Here is a 12,638-nt window from a genome sequence, read left to right on the forward strand (position 1 = left end):
TGTCCTGGTATAAATCGCCTAGGGCAAGGAACTCTTGAATGAGTTAGAAGAGTTTTAATGCCACATTTTTAGGGAAAAAGAATTTGGATGTGGTCAGGATGGCCGAGCGGTCTAAGGCGCCAGACTCAAGGACATAATCCTTGCTTCAATAAAAGAAGTTGCAGTATTCTGGTCTTCAATGAAGGCGTGGGTTCAAATCCCACTCCTGACAAACATATAATTATCTGAATATACATGATCATCGCATTGCAACATAATTAGAGAGGTTGCTTTGATATAGTGATAGAGAATGCTTAATGTACCACGATACAAGGTCATCAAGTGGTAATACTGGTCGATTTTCTGTAATTTAAAAAGATGTGACAATACGGAAATCATGACGCTAATTTACGTCAAGCGATGGTGGTATAGTGGTTAGCATAGTTGCCTTCCAAGCAATTGACCCGAGTTCGATTCTCGGCCATCGCAGTTTAGCAATATTGCTATTTCTTAGCAGACTAGTCAACCTACGGAATTGAAGTCAATTTACACAAATGTTACTCTTTAGGTAAAATATAGTTGTTCATTTCTTTTTCGTTCACACATGAATACTTGACATCGATGTAATTTCTTATTCCTTGGCGATATTTCTTGCAAAGAAACCATTTTATGAAGGAGTCTCGATGGAAACATGCCGATTTACTTAGTATATCCAATGTACTAGAAAGATTTTGGCTCGTAAGTATGTAAGTTAAGCCAATTGCAATAGTTCTGGAAACGCAGAAACTGTTTGCCAGATGTATTTTACAAAAATGGCCAAAACTTGCAAAATTGTCCAGTTCCTCTTTTCCCATACCGGGAATTGAACCCGGGCCTCCTGGGTGAGAGCCAGGTATCCTAACCACTAGACAATATGGGATGAAATCGCTTGAAAAATACATATTCCAAATCAATACAACATAATACAATTGTTGTCCTGGTATAAACAGCCTAGGGCAAGGAACTCTTGAATGAGTTAGAAGAGTTTAAATCCCACATCTGTAATGCAAAGAATTTAGCTAGATCTGATGAGGTCATGATGGCCGAGCGGTCTAAGGCACCAGACTCAAGAAAATACATATTCAAAAAAAAATACATATTCAAACGCAATACAACGTAATACAATTGTTGTCCTGGTATAAATCGCCTAGGGCAAGGAACTCTTGAATGAGTTAGAAGAGTTTAAATGCCACATTTTTAGGGAAAAAGAATTTAGGTATATCTGATGTGGTCAGGATGGCCGAGCGGTCTAAGGCGCCAGACTCAAGGACATAATCCTTGCTTCAATAAAAGAAGTTGCAGTATTCTGGTCTTCAATGAAGGCGTGGGTTCAAATCCCACTCCTGACAAACATATAATTATCTGAATATACATGATCATCGCATTGCAACATAATTAGAGAGGTTGCTTTGATATAGTGATAGAGAATACTTAATGTACCACGATACAAGGTCATCAAGTGGTAATACTGGTCGATTTTCTGTAATTTAAAAAGATGTGACAATACGGAAATCATGACGCTAATTTACGTCAAGCGATGGTGGTATAGTGGTTAGCATAGTTGCCTTCCAAGCAATTGACCCGAGTTCGATTCTCGGCCATCGCAGTTGAGCAATCTGGCTATTTCTTAGCAGACTAGTCAACCTACGGAATTGAAGTCAATTTACACAAATGTTACTCTTTAGGTAAAATATAGTTGTTCATTTCTTTTTCGTTCACACATGAATAATTGACATCGATGTAATTTCTTATTCCTTGGCGATATTTCTTGCAAAGAAACCATTTTATGAAGGAGTCTCGATGGAAACATGCCGATTTACTTAGTATATCCAATGTACTAGAAAGATTTTGGCTCGTAAGTATGTAAGTTAAGCCAATTGCAATAGTTCTGGAAACGCAGAAACTGTTTGCCAGATGTATTTTACAAAAATGGCCAAAACTTGCAAAATTGTCCAGTTCCTCTTTTCCCATACCGGGAATTGAACCCGGGCCTCCTGGGTGAGAGCCAGGTATCCTAACCACTAGACAATATGGGATGAAATCGCTTGAAAAATACATATTCCAAATCAATACAACATAATACAATTGTTGTCCTGGTATAAACAGCCTAGGGCAAGGAACTCTTGAATGAGTTAGAAGAGTTTAAATCCCACATCTGTAATGCAAAGAATTTAGCTAGATCTGATGAGGTCATGATGGCCGAGCGGTCTAAGGCACCAGACTCAAGAAAATACATATTCAAAAAAAAATACATATTCAAACGCAATACAACGTAATACAATTGTTGTCCTGGTATAAATCGCCTAGGGCAAGGAACTCTTGAATGAGTTAGAAGAGTTTTAATGCCACATTTTTAGGGAAAAAGAATTTGGATGTGGTCAGGATGGCCGAGCGGTCTAAGGCGCCAGACTCAAGGACATAATCCTTGCTTCAATAAAAGAAGTTGCAGTATTCTGGTCTTCAATGAAGGCGTGGGTTCAAATCCCACTCCTGACAAACATATAATTATCTGAATATACATGATCATCGCATTGCAACATAATTAGAGAGGTTGCTTTGATATAGTGATAGAGAATGCTTAATGTACCACGATACAAGGTCATCAAGTGGTAATACTGGTCGATTTTCTGTAATTTAAAAAGATGTGACAATACGGAAATCATGACGCTAATTTACGTCAAGCGATGGTGGTATAGTGGTTAGCATAGTTGCCTTCCAAGCAATTGACCCGAGTTCGATTCTCGGCCATCGCAGTTTAGCAATATTGCTATTTCTTAGCAGACTAGTCAACCTACGGAATTGAAGTCAATTTACACAAATGTTACTCTTTAGGTAAAATATAGTTGTTCATTTCTTTTTCGTTCACACATGAATACTTGACATCGATGTAATTTCTTATTCCTTGGCGATATTTCTTGCAAAGAAACCATTTTATGAAGGAGTCTCGATGGAAACATGCCGATTTACTTAGTATATCCAATGTACTAGAAAGATTTTGGCTCGTAAGTATGTAAGTTAAGCCAATTGCAATAGTTCTGGAAACGCAGAAACTGTTTGCCAGATGTATTTTACAAAAATGGCCAAAACTTGCAAAATTGTCCAGTTCCTCTTTTCCCATACCGGGAATTGAACCCGGGCCTCCTGGGTGAGAGCCAGGTATCCTAACCACTAGACAATATGGGATGAAATCGCTTGAAAAATACATATTCCAAATCAATACAACATAATACAATTGTTGTCCTGGTATAAACAGCCTAGGGCAAGGAACTCTTGAATGAGTTAGAAGAGTTTAAATCCCACATCTGTAATGCAAAGAAATTTAGCTAGATCTGATGAGGTCATGATGGCCGAGCGGTCTAAGGCACCAGACTCAAGAAAATACATATTCAAAAAAAATACATATTCAAACGCAATACAACGTAATACAATTGTTGTCCTGGTATAAATCGCCTAGGGCAAGGAACTCTTGAATGAGTTAGAAGAGTTTAAATGCCACATTTTTAGGGAAAAAGAATTTAGGTATATCTGATGTGGTCAGGATGGCCGAGCGGTCTAAGGCGCCAGACTCAAGGACATAATCCTTGCTTCAATAAAAGAAGTTGCAGTATTCTGGTCTTCAATGAAGGCGTGGGTTCAAATCCCACTCCTGACAAACATATAATTATCTGAATATACATGATCATCGCATTGCAACATAATTAGAGAGGTTGCTTTGATATAGTGATAGAGAATACTTAATGTACCACGATACAAGGTCATCAAGTGGTAATACTGGTCGATTTTCTGTAATTTAAAAAGATGTGACAATACGGAAATCATGACGCTAATTTACGTCAAGCGATGGTGGTATAGTGGTTAGCATAGTTGCCTTCCAAGCAATTGACCCGAGTTCGATTCTCGGCCATCGCAGTTGAGCAATCTGGCTATTTCTTAGCAGACTAGTCAACCTACGGAATTGAAGTCAATTTACACAAATGTTACTCTTTAGGTAAAATATAGTTGTTCATTTCTTTTTCGTTCACACATGAATAATTGACATCGATGTAATTTCTTATTCCTTGGCGATATTTCTTGCAAAGAAACCATTTTATGAAGGAGTCTCGATGGAAACATGCCGATTTACTTAGTATATCCAATGTACTAGAAAGATTTTGGCTCGTAAGTATGTAAGTTAAGCCAATTGCAATAGTTCTGGAAACGCAGAAACTGTTTGCCAGATGTATTTTACAAAAATGGCCAAAACTTGCAAAATTGTCCAGTTCCTCTTTTCCCATACCGGGAATTGAACCCGGGCCTCCTGGGTGAGAGCCAGGTATCCTAACCACTAGACAATATGGGATGAAATCGCTTGAAAAATACATATTCCAAATCAATACAACATAATACAATTGTTGTCCTGGTATAAACAGCCTAGGGCAAGGAACTCTTGAATGAGTTAGAAGAGTTTAAATCCCACATCTGTAATGCAAAGAATTTAGCTAGATCTGATGAGGTCATGATGGCCGAGCGGTCTAAGGCACCAGACTCAAGAAAATACATATTCAAAAAAAAATACATATTCAAACGCAATACAACGTAATACAATTGTTGTCCTGGTATAAATCGCCTAGGGCAAGGAACTCTTGAATGAGTTAGAAGAGTTTTAATGCCACATTTTTAGGGAAAAAGAATTTGGATGTGGTCAGGATGGCCGAGCGGTCTAAGGCGCCAGACTCAAGGACATAATCCTTGCTTCAATAAAAGAAGTTGCAGTATTCTGGTCTTCAATGAAGGCGTGGGTTCAAATCCCACTCCTGACAAACATATAATTATCTGAATATACATGATCATCGCATTGCAACATAATTAGAGAGGTTGCTTTGATATAGTGATAGAGAATGCTTAATGTACCACGATACAAGGTCATCAAGTGGTAATACTGGTCGATTTTCTGTAATTTAAAAAGATGTGACAATACGGAAATCATGACGCTAATTTACGTCAAGCGATGGTGGTATAGTGGTTAGCATAGTTGCCTTCCAAGCAATTGACCCGAGTTCGATTCTCGGCCATCGCAGTTTAGCAATATTGCTATTTCTTAGCAGACTAGTCAACCTACGGAATTGAAGTCAATTTACACAAATGTTACTCTTTAGGTAAAATATAGTTGTTCATTTCTTTTTCGTTCACACATGAATACTTGACATCGATGTAATTTCTTATTCCTTGGCGATATTTCTTGCAAAGAAACCATTTTATGAAGGAGTCTCGATGGAAACATGCCGATTTACTTAGTATATCCAATGTACTAGAAAGATTTTGGCTCGTAAGTATGTAAGTTAAGCCAATTGCAATAGTTCTGGAAACGCAGAAACTGTTTGCCAGATGTATTTTACAAAAATGGCCAAAACTTGCAAAATTGTCCAGTTCCTCTTTTCCCATACCGGGAATTGAACCCGGGCCTCCTGGGTGAGAGCCAGGTATCCTAACCACTAGACAATATGGGATGAAATCGCTTGAAAAATACATATTCCAAATCAATACAACATAATACAATTGTTGTCCTGGTATAAACAGCCTAGGGCAAGGAACTCTTGAATGAGTTAGAAGAGTTTAAATCCCACATCTGTAATGCAAAGAAATTTAGCTAGATCTGATGAGGTCATGATGGCCGAGCGGTCTAAGGCACCAGACTCAAGAAAATACATATTCAAAAAAAATACATATTCAAACGCAATACAACGTAATACAATTGTTGTCCTGGTATAAATCGCCTAGGGCAAGGAACTCTTGAATGAGTTAGAAGAGTTTAAATGCCACATTTTTAGGGAAACAGAATTTAGGTATATCTGATGTGGTCAGGATGGCCGAGCGGTCTAAGGCGCCAGACTCAAGGACATAATCCTTGCTTCAATAAAAGAAGTTGCAGTATTCTGGTCTTCAATGAAGGCGTGGGTTCAAATCCCACTCCTGACAAACATATAATTATCTTAATTTACATGATCATCGCATTGCAACATAATTAGAGAGGTTGCTTTGATATAGTGATAGAGAATACTTAATGTACCACGATACAAGGTCATCAAGTGGTAATACTGGTCGATTTTCTGTAATTTAAAAAGATGTGACAATACGGAAATCATGACGCTAATTTACGTCAAGCGATGGTGGTATAGTGGTTAGCATAGTTGCCTTCCAAGCAATTGACCCGAGTTCGATTCTCGGCCATCGCAGTTGAGCAATCTGGCTATTTCTTAGCAGACTAGTCAACCTACGGAATTGAAGTCAATTTACACAAATGTTACTCTTTAGGTAAAATATAGTTGTTCATTTCTTTTTCGTTCACACATGAATACTTGACATCGATGTAATTTCTTATTCCTTGGCGATATTTCTTGCAAAGAAACCATTTTATGAAGGAGTCTCGATGGAAACATGCCGATTTACTTAGTATATCCAATGTACTAGAAAGATTTTGGCTCGTAAGTATGTAAGTTAAGCCAATTGCAATAGTTCTGGAAACGCAGAAACTGTTTGCCAGATGTATTTTACAAAAATGGCCAAAACTTGCAAAATTGTCCAGTTCCTCTTTTCCCATACCGGGAATTGAACCCGGGCCTCCTGGGTGAGAGCCAGGTATCCTAACCACTAGACAATATGGGATGAAATCGCTTGAAAAATACATATTCCAAATCAATACAACATAATACAATTGTTGTCCTGGTATAAACAGCCTAGGGCAAGGAACTCTTGAATGAGTTAGAAGAGTTTAAATCCCACATCTGTAATGCAAAGAAATTTAGCTAGATCTGATGAGGTCATGATGGCCGAGCGGTCTAAGGCACCAGACTCAAGAAAATACATATTCAAAAAAAATACATATTCAAACGCAATACAACGTAATACAATTGTTGTCCTGGTATAAATCGCCTAGGGCAAGGAACTCTTGAATGAGTTAGAAGAGTTTAAATGCCACATTTTTAGGGAAAAAGAATTTAGGTATATCTGATGTGGTCAGGATGGCCGAGCGGTCTAAGGCGCCAGACTCAAGGACATAATCCTTGCTTCAATAAAAGAAGTAGCAGTATTCTGGTCTTCAATGAAGGCGTGGGTTCAAATCCCACTCCTGACAAACATATAATTATCTGAATATACATGATCATCGCATTGCAACATAATTAGAGAGGTTGCTTTGATATAGTGATAGAGAATGCTTAATGTACCACGATACAAGGTCATCAAGTGGTAATACTGGTCGATTTTCTGTAATTTAAAAAGATGTGACAATACGGAAATCATGACGCTAATTTACGTCAAGCGATGGTGGTATAGTGGTTAGCATAGTTGCCTTCCAAGCAATGGACCCGAGTTCGATTCTCGGCCATCGCAGTTTAGCAATCTTGCTATTTCTTATCAGACTAGTCAACCTACGGAATTGAAGTCAATTTACACAAATGTTACTCTTTAGGTAAAATATAGTTGTTCATTTCTTTTTCGTTCACACATGAATAATTGACATCGATGTAATTTCTTATTCCTTGGCGATATTTCTTGCAAAGAAACCATTTTATGAAGGAGTCTCGATGGAAATATGCCGATTTACTTAGTATATCCAATGTACTAGAAAGATTTTGGCTCGTAAGTATGTAAGTTAAGCCAATTGCAATAGTTCTGGAAACGCAGAAACTGTTTGCCAGATGTATTTTACAAAAATGGCCAAAACTTGCAAAATTGTCCAGTTCCTCTTTTCCCATACCGGGAATTGAACCCGGGCCTCCTGGGTGAGAGCCAGGTATCCTAACCACTAGACAATATGGGATGAAATCGCTTGAAAAATACATATTCCAAATCAATACAACATAATACAATTGTTGTCCTGGTATAAACAGCCTAGGGCAAGGAACTCTTGAATGAGTTAGAAGAGTTTAAATCCCACATCTGTAATGCAAAGAATTTAGCTAGATCTGATGAGGTCATGATGGCCGAGCGGTCTAAGGCACCAGACTCAAGAAAATACATATTCAAAAAAAAATACATATTCAAACGCAATACAACGTAATACAATTGTTGTCCTGGTATAAATCGCCTAGGGCAAGGAACTCTTGAATGAGTTAGAAGAGTTTTAATGCCACATTTTTAGGGAAAAAGAATTTGGATGTGGTCAGGATGGCCGAGCGGTCTAAGGCGCCAGACTCAAGGACATAATCCTTGCTTCAATAAAAGAAGTTGCAGTATTCTGGTCTTCAATGAAGGCGTGGGTTCAAATCCCACTCCTGACAAACATATAATTATCTGAATATACATGATCATCGCATTGCAACATAATTAGAGAGGTTGCTTTGATATAGTGATAGAGAATGCTTAATGTACCACGATACAAGGTCATCAAGTGGTAATACTGGTCGATTTTCTGTAATTTAAAAAGATGTGACAATACGGAAATCATGACGCTAATTTACGTCAAGCGATGGTGGTATAGTGGTTAGCATAGTTGCCTTCCAAGCAATTGACCCGAGTTCGATTCTCGGCCATCGCAGTTTAGCAATATTGCTATTTCTTAGCAGACTAGTCAACCTACGGAATTGAAGTCAATTTACACAAATGTTACTCTTTAGGTAAAATATAGTTGTTCATTTCTTTTTCGTTCACACATGAATACTTGACATCGATGTAATTTCTTATTCCTTGGCGATATTTCTTGCAAAGAAACCATTTTATGAAGGAGTCTCGATGGAAACATGCCGATTTACTTAGTATATCCAATGTACTAGAAAGATTTTGGCTCGTAAGTATGTAAGTTAAGCCAATTGCAATAGTTCTGGAAACGCAGAAACTGTTTGCCAGATGTATTTTACAAAAATGGCCAAAACTTGCAAAATTGTCCAGTTCCTCTTTTCCCATACCGGGAATTGAACCCGGGCCTCCTGGGTGAGAGCCAGGTATCCTAACCACTAGACAATATGGGATGAAATCGCTTGAAAAATACATATTCCAAATCAATACAACATAATACAATTGTTGTCCTGGTATAAACAGCCTAGGGCAAGGAACTCTTGAATGAGTTAGAAGAGTTTAAATCCCACATCTGTAATGCAAAGAAATTTAGCTAGATCTGATGAGGTCATGATGGCCGAGCGGTCTAAGGCACCAGACTCAAGAAAATATATATTCAAAAAAAATACATATTCAAACGCAATACAACGTAATACAATTGTTGTCCTGGTATAAATCGCCTAGGGCAAGGAACTCTTGAATGAGTTAGAAGAGTTTAAATGCCACATTTTTAGGGAAAAAGAATTTAGGTATATCTGATGTGGTCAGGATGGCCGAGCGGTCTAAGGCGCCAGACTCAAGGACATAATCCTTGCTTCAATAAAAGAAGTTGCAGTATTCTGGTCTTCAATGAAGGCGTGGGTTCAAATCCCACTCCTGACAAACATATAATTATCTGAATATACATGATCATCGCATTGCAACATAATTAGAGAGGTTGCTTTGATATAGTGATAGAGAATGCTTAATGTACCACGATACAAGGTCATCAAGTGGTAATACTGGTCGATTTTCTGTAATTTAAAAAGATGTGACAATACGGAAATCATGACGCTAATTTACGTCAAGCGATGGTGGTATAGTGGTTAGCATAGTTGCCTTCCAAGCAATTGACCCGAGTTCGATTCTCGGCCATCGCAGTTTAGCAATCTTGCTATTTCTTATCAGACTAGTCAACCTACGGAATTGAAGTCAATTTACACAAATGTTACTCTTTAGGTAAAATATAGTTGTTCATTTCTTTTTCGTTCACACATGAATACTTGACATCGATGTAATTTCTTATTCCTTGGCGATATTTCTTGCAAAGAAACCATTTTATGAAGGAGTCTCGATGGAAACATGCCGATTTACTTAGTATATCCAATGTACTAGAAAGATTTTGGCTCGTAAGTATGTAAGTTAAGCCAATTGCAATAGTTCTGGAAACGCAGAAACTGTTTGCCAGATGTATTTTACAAAAATGGCCAAAACTTGCAAAATTGTCCAGTTCCTCTTTTCCCATACCGTGAATTGAACCTGGGCCTCCTGGGTGAGAGCCAGGTATCCTAACCACTAGACAATATGGGATGAAATCGCTTGAAAAATACATATTCCAAATCAATACAGCATAATACAATTGTTGTCCTGGTATAAACAGCCTAGGGCAAGGAACTCTTGAATGAGTTAGAAGAGTTTAAATCCCACATCTGTAATGCAAAGAAATTTAGCTAGATCTGATGAGGTCATGATGGCCGAGCGGTCTAAGGCACCAGACTCAAGAAAATACATATTCAAAAAAAAATACATATTCAAACGCAATACAACGTAATACAATTGTTGTCCTGGTATAAATCGCCTAGGGCAAGGAACTCTTGAATGAGTTAGAAGAGTTTTAATGCCACATTTTTAGGGAAAAAGAATTTAGGTATATCTGATGTGGTCAGGATGGCCGAGCGGTCTAAGGCGCCAGACTCAAGGACATAATCCTTGCTTCAATAAAAGAAGTTGCAGTATTCTGGTCTTCAATGAAGGCGTGGGTTAAAATCCCACTCCTGACAAACATATAATTATCTGAATATACATGATCATCGCATTGCAACATAATTAGAGAGGTTGCTTTGATATAGTGATAGAGAATGCTTAATGTACCACGATACAAGGTCATCAAGTGGTAATACTGGTCGATTTTCTGTAATTTAAAAAGATGTGACAATACGGAAATCATGACGCTAATTTACGTCAAGCGATGGTGGTATAGTGGTTAGCATAGTTGCCTTCCAAGCAATTGACCCGAGTTCGATTCTCGGCCATCGCAGTTTAGCAATCTTGCTATTTCTTATCAGACTAGTCAACCTACGGAATTGAAGTCAATTTACACAAATTTTACTCTTTAGGTAAAATATAGTTGTTCATTTCTTTTTCGTTCACACATGAATAATTGACATCGATGTAATTTCTTATTCCTTGGCGATATTTCTTGCAAAGAAACCATTTTATGAAGGAGTCTCGATGGAAACATGCCGATTTACTTAGTATATCCAATGTACTAGAAAGATTTCGGCTCGTAAGTATGTAAGTTAAGCCAATTGCAATAGTTCTGGAAACGCAGAAACTGTTTGCCAGATGTATTTTACAAAAATGGCCAAAACTTGCAAAATTGTCCAGTTCCTCTTTTCCCATACCGGGAATTGAACCCGGGCCTCCTGGGTGAGAGCCAGGTATCCTAACCACTAGACAATATGGGATGAAATCGCTTGAAAAATACATATTCCAAATCAATACAACATAATACAATTGTTGTCCTGGTATAAACAGCCTAGGGCAAGGAACTCTTGAATGAGTTAGAAGAGTTTAAATCCCACATCTGTAATGCAAAGAATTTAGCTAGATCTGATGAGGTCATGATGGCCGAGCGGTCTAAGGCACCAGACTCAAGAAAATACATATTCAAAAAAAAATACATATTCAAACGCAATACAACGTAATACAATTGTTGTCCTGGTATAAATCGCCTAGGGCAAGGAACTCTTGAATGAGTTAGAAGAGTTTAAATGCCACATTTTTAGGGAAAAAGAATTTAGGTATATCTGATGTGGTCAGGATGGCCGAGCGGTCTAAGGCGCCAGACTCAAGGACATAATCCTTGCTTCAATAAAAGAAGTTGCAGTATTCTGGTCTTCAATGAAGGCGTGGGTTTAAATCCCATTCCTGACAAACATATAATTATCTGAATATACATGATCATCGCATTGCAACATAATTAGAGAGGTTGCTTTGATATAGTGATAGAGAATGCTTAATGTACCACGATACAAGGTCATCAAGTGGTAATACTGGTCGATTTTCTGTAATTTAAAAAGATGTGACAATACGGAAATCATGACGCTAATTTACGTCAAGCGATGGTGGTATAGTTGTTAGCATAGTTGCCTTCCAAGCAATTGACCCGAGTTCGATTCTCGGCCATCGCAGTTTAGCAATCTTGCTATTTCTTATCAGACTAGTCAACCTACGGAATTGAAGTCAATTTACACAAATGTTACTCTTTAGGTAAAATATAGTTGTTCATTTCTTTTTCGTTCACACATGAATAATTGACATCGATGTAATTTCTTATTCCTTGGCGATATTTCTTGCAAAGAAACCATTTTATGAAGGAGTCTCGATGGAAACATGCCGATTTACTTAGTATATCCAATGTACTAGAAAGATTTTGGCTCGTAAGTATGTAAGTTAAGCCAATTGCAATAGTTCTGGAAACGCAGAAACTGTTTGCCAGATGTATTTTACAAAAATGGCCAAAACTTGCAAAATTGTCCAGTTCCTCTTTTCCCATACCGGGAATTGAACCCGGGCCTCCTGGGTGAGAGCCAGGTATCCTAACCACTAGACAATATGGGATGAAATCGCTTGAAAAATACATATTCCAAATCAATACAACATAATACAATTGTTGTCCTGGTATAAACAGCCTAGGGCAAGGAACTCTTGAATGAGTTAGAAGAGTTTAAATCCCACATCTGTAATGCAAAGAAATTTAGCTAGATCTGATGAGGTCATGATGGCCGAGCGGTCTAAGGCACCAGACTCAAGAAAATACATATTCA

At 37.9% G+C, this 12,638-nt stretch overlaps 32 non-coding genes across 32 annotated transcripts; 21 read left to right on the plus strand and 11 right to left on the minus strand.

Moving 5' to 3' along the window:
- Positions 1-92: 92 nt before the first annotated feature.
- Positions 93-211, plus strand: Trnal-caa. The gene is made up of 2 exons: positions 93-130; positions 167-211. It is a non-coding gene; the product is annotated as a tRNA-Leu (tRNA).
- A 185-nt stretch (positions 212-396) lies between these two features.
- Positions 397-468, plus strand: Trnag-ucc. The gene has a single exon. It is a non-coding gene; the product is annotated as a tRNA-Gly (tRNA).
- Positions 469-826: 358 nt separating this feature from the next.
- Positions 827-898, minus strand: Trnae-cuc. Its single transcript has one exon. It is a non-coding gene; the product is annotated as a tRNA-Glu (tRNA).
- Positions 899-1,248: 350 nt separating this feature from the next.
- Trnal-caa lies at positions 1,249-1,367 on the plus strand. The gene is made up of 2 exons: positions 1,249-1,286; positions 1,323-1,367. It is a non-coding gene; the product is annotated as a tRNA-Leu (tRNA).
- A 185-nt stretch (positions 1,368-1,552) lies between these two features.
- On the plus strand, positions 1,553-1,624 carry Trnag-ucc. Its single transcript has one exon. It is a non-coding gene; the product is annotated as a tRNA-Gly (tRNA).
- A 358-nt stretch (positions 1,625-1,982) lies between these two features.
- Trnae-cuc lies at positions 1,983-2,054 on the minus strand. The gene has a single exon. It is a non-coding gene; the product is annotated as a tRNA-Glu (tRNA).
- A 341-nt stretch (positions 2,055-2,395) lies between these two features.
- Positions 2,396-2,514, plus strand: Trnal-caa. Its single transcript has 2 exons — positions 2,396-2,433; positions 2,470-2,514. It is a non-coding gene; the product is annotated as a tRNA-Leu (tRNA).
- Positions 2,515-2,699: 185 nt separating this feature from the next.
- On the plus strand, positions 2,700-2,771 carry Trnag-ucc. Its single transcript has one exon. It is a non-coding gene; the product is annotated as a tRNA-Gly (tRNA).
- Positions 2,772-3,129: 358 nt separating this feature from the next.
- Trnae-cuc lies at positions 3,130-3,201 on the minus strand. Its single transcript has one exon. It is a non-coding gene; the product is annotated as a tRNA-Glu (tRNA).
- A 350-nt stretch (positions 3,202-3,551) lies between these two features.
- Positions 3,552-3,670, plus strand: Trnal-caa. The gene is made up of 2 exons: positions 3,552-3,589; positions 3,626-3,670. It is a non-coding gene; the product is annotated as a tRNA-Leu (tRNA).
- A 185-nt stretch (positions 3,671-3,855) lies between these two features.
- Positions 3,856-3,927, plus strand: Trnag-ucc. The gene has a single exon. It is a non-coding gene; the product is annotated as a tRNA-Gly (tRNA).
- Positions 3,928-4,285: 358 nt separating this feature from the next.
- On the minus strand, positions 4,286-4,357 carry Trnae-cuc. Its single transcript has one exon. It is a non-coding gene; the product is annotated as a tRNA-Glu (tRNA).
- A 341-nt stretch (positions 4,358-4,698) lies between these two features.
- Positions 4,699-4,817, plus strand: Trnal-caa. Its single transcript has 2 exons — positions 4,699-4,736; positions 4,773-4,817. It is a non-coding gene; the product is annotated as a tRNA-Leu (tRNA).
- Positions 4,818-5,002: 185 nt separating this feature from the next.
- Positions 5,003-5,074, plus strand: Trnag-ucc. The gene has a single exon. It is a non-coding gene; the product is annotated as a tRNA-Gly (tRNA).
- Positions 5,075-5,432: 358 nt separating this feature from the next.
- Positions 5,433-5,504, minus strand: Trnae-cuc. The gene has a single exon. It is a non-coding gene; the product is annotated as a tRNA-Glu (tRNA).
- A 350-nt stretch (positions 5,505-5,854) lies between these two features.
- On the plus strand, positions 5,855-5,973 carry Trnal-caa. The gene is made up of 2 exons: positions 5,855-5,892; positions 5,929-5,973. It is a non-coding gene; the product is annotated as a tRNA-Leu (tRNA).
- Positions 5,974-6,158: 185 nt separating this feature from the next.
- Positions 6,159-6,230, plus strand: Trnag-ucc. The gene has a single exon. It is a non-coding gene; the product is annotated as a tRNA-Gly (tRNA).
- Positions 6,231-6,588: 358 nt separating this feature from the next.
- Positions 6,589-6,660, minus strand: Trnae-cuc. Its single transcript has one exon. It is a non-coding gene; the product is annotated as a tRNA-Glu (tRNA).
- A 350-nt stretch (positions 6,661-7,010) lies between these two features.
- On the plus strand, positions 7,011-7,129 carry Trnal-caa. Its single transcript has 2 exons — positions 7,011-7,048; positions 7,085-7,129. It is a non-coding gene; the product is annotated as a tRNA-Leu (tRNA).
- Positions 7,130-7,314: 185 nt separating this feature from the next.
- Trnag-ucc lies at positions 7,315-7,386 on the plus strand. Its single transcript has one exon. It is a non-coding gene; the product is annotated as a tRNA-Gly (tRNA).
- Positions 7,387-7,744: 358 nt separating this feature from the next.
- On the minus strand, positions 7,745-7,816 carry Trnae-cuc. Its single transcript has one exon. It is a non-coding gene; the product is annotated as a tRNA-Glu (tRNA).
- A 341-nt stretch (positions 7,817-8,157) lies between these two features.
- On the plus strand, positions 8,158-8,276 carry Trnal-caa. Its single transcript has 2 exons — positions 8,158-8,195; positions 8,232-8,276. It is a non-coding gene; the product is annotated as a tRNA-Leu (tRNA).
- Positions 8,277-8,461: 185 nt separating this feature from the next.
- Trnag-ucc lies at positions 8,462-8,533 on the plus strand. The gene has a single exon. It is a non-coding gene; the product is annotated as a tRNA-Gly (tRNA).
- A 358-nt stretch (positions 8,534-8,891) lies between these two features.
- Positions 8,892-8,963, minus strand: Trnae-cuc. Its single transcript has one exon. It is a non-coding gene; the product is annotated as a tRNA-Glu (tRNA).
- Positions 8,964-9,313: 350 nt separating this feature from the next.
- On the plus strand, positions 9,314-9,432 carry Trnal-caa. The gene is made up of 2 exons: positions 9,314-9,351; positions 9,388-9,432. It is a non-coding gene; the product is annotated as a tRNA-Leu (tRNA).
- Positions 9,433-9,617: 185 nt separating this feature from the next.
- Trnag-ucc lies at positions 9,618-9,689 on the plus strand. The gene has a single exon. It is a non-coding gene; the product is annotated as a tRNA-Gly (tRNA).
- Positions 9,690-10,047: 358 nt separating this feature from the next.
- Positions 10,048-10,119, minus strand: Trnae-cuc. Its single transcript has one exon. It is a non-coding gene; the product is annotated as a tRNA-Glu (tRNA).
- A 351-nt stretch (positions 10,120-10,470) lies between these two features.
- Trnal-caa lies at positions 10,471-10,589 on the plus strand. The gene is made up of 2 exons: positions 10,471-10,508; positions 10,545-10,589. It is a non-coding gene; the product is annotated as a tRNA-Leu (tRNA).
- A 185-nt stretch (positions 10,590-10,774) lies between these two features.
- On the plus strand, positions 10,775-10,846 carry Trnag-ucc. Its single transcript has one exon. It is a non-coding gene; the product is annotated as a tRNA-Gly (tRNA).
- Positions 10,847-11,204: 358 nt separating this feature from the next.
- On the minus strand, positions 11,205-11,276 carry Trnae-cuc. Its single transcript has one exon. It is a non-coding gene; the product is annotated as a tRNA-Glu (tRNA).
- A 654-nt stretch (positions 11,277-11,930) lies between these two features.
- Positions 11,931-12,002, plus strand: Trnag-ucc. Its single transcript has one exon. It is a non-coding gene; the product is annotated as a tRNA-Gly (tRNA).
- Positions 12,003-12,360: 358 nt separating this feature from the next.
- Positions 12,361-12,432, minus strand: Trnae-cuc. Its single transcript has one exon. It is a non-coding gene; the product is annotated as a tRNA-Glu (tRNA).
- Between the last annotated feature and the right edge of the window lie 206 nt (positions 12,433-12,638).

The sequence above is a fragment of the Daphnia pulicaria genome, chromosome 6 (assembly GCF_021234035.1).
Source record: "Daphnia pulicaria isolate SC F1-1A chromosome 6, SC_F0-13Bv2, whole genome shotgun sequence".
In the NCBI taxonomy this organism is placed as follows: Eukaryota; Metazoa; Arthropoda; class Branchiopoda; order Diplostraca; family Daphniidae; genus Daphnia; species Daphnia pulicaria.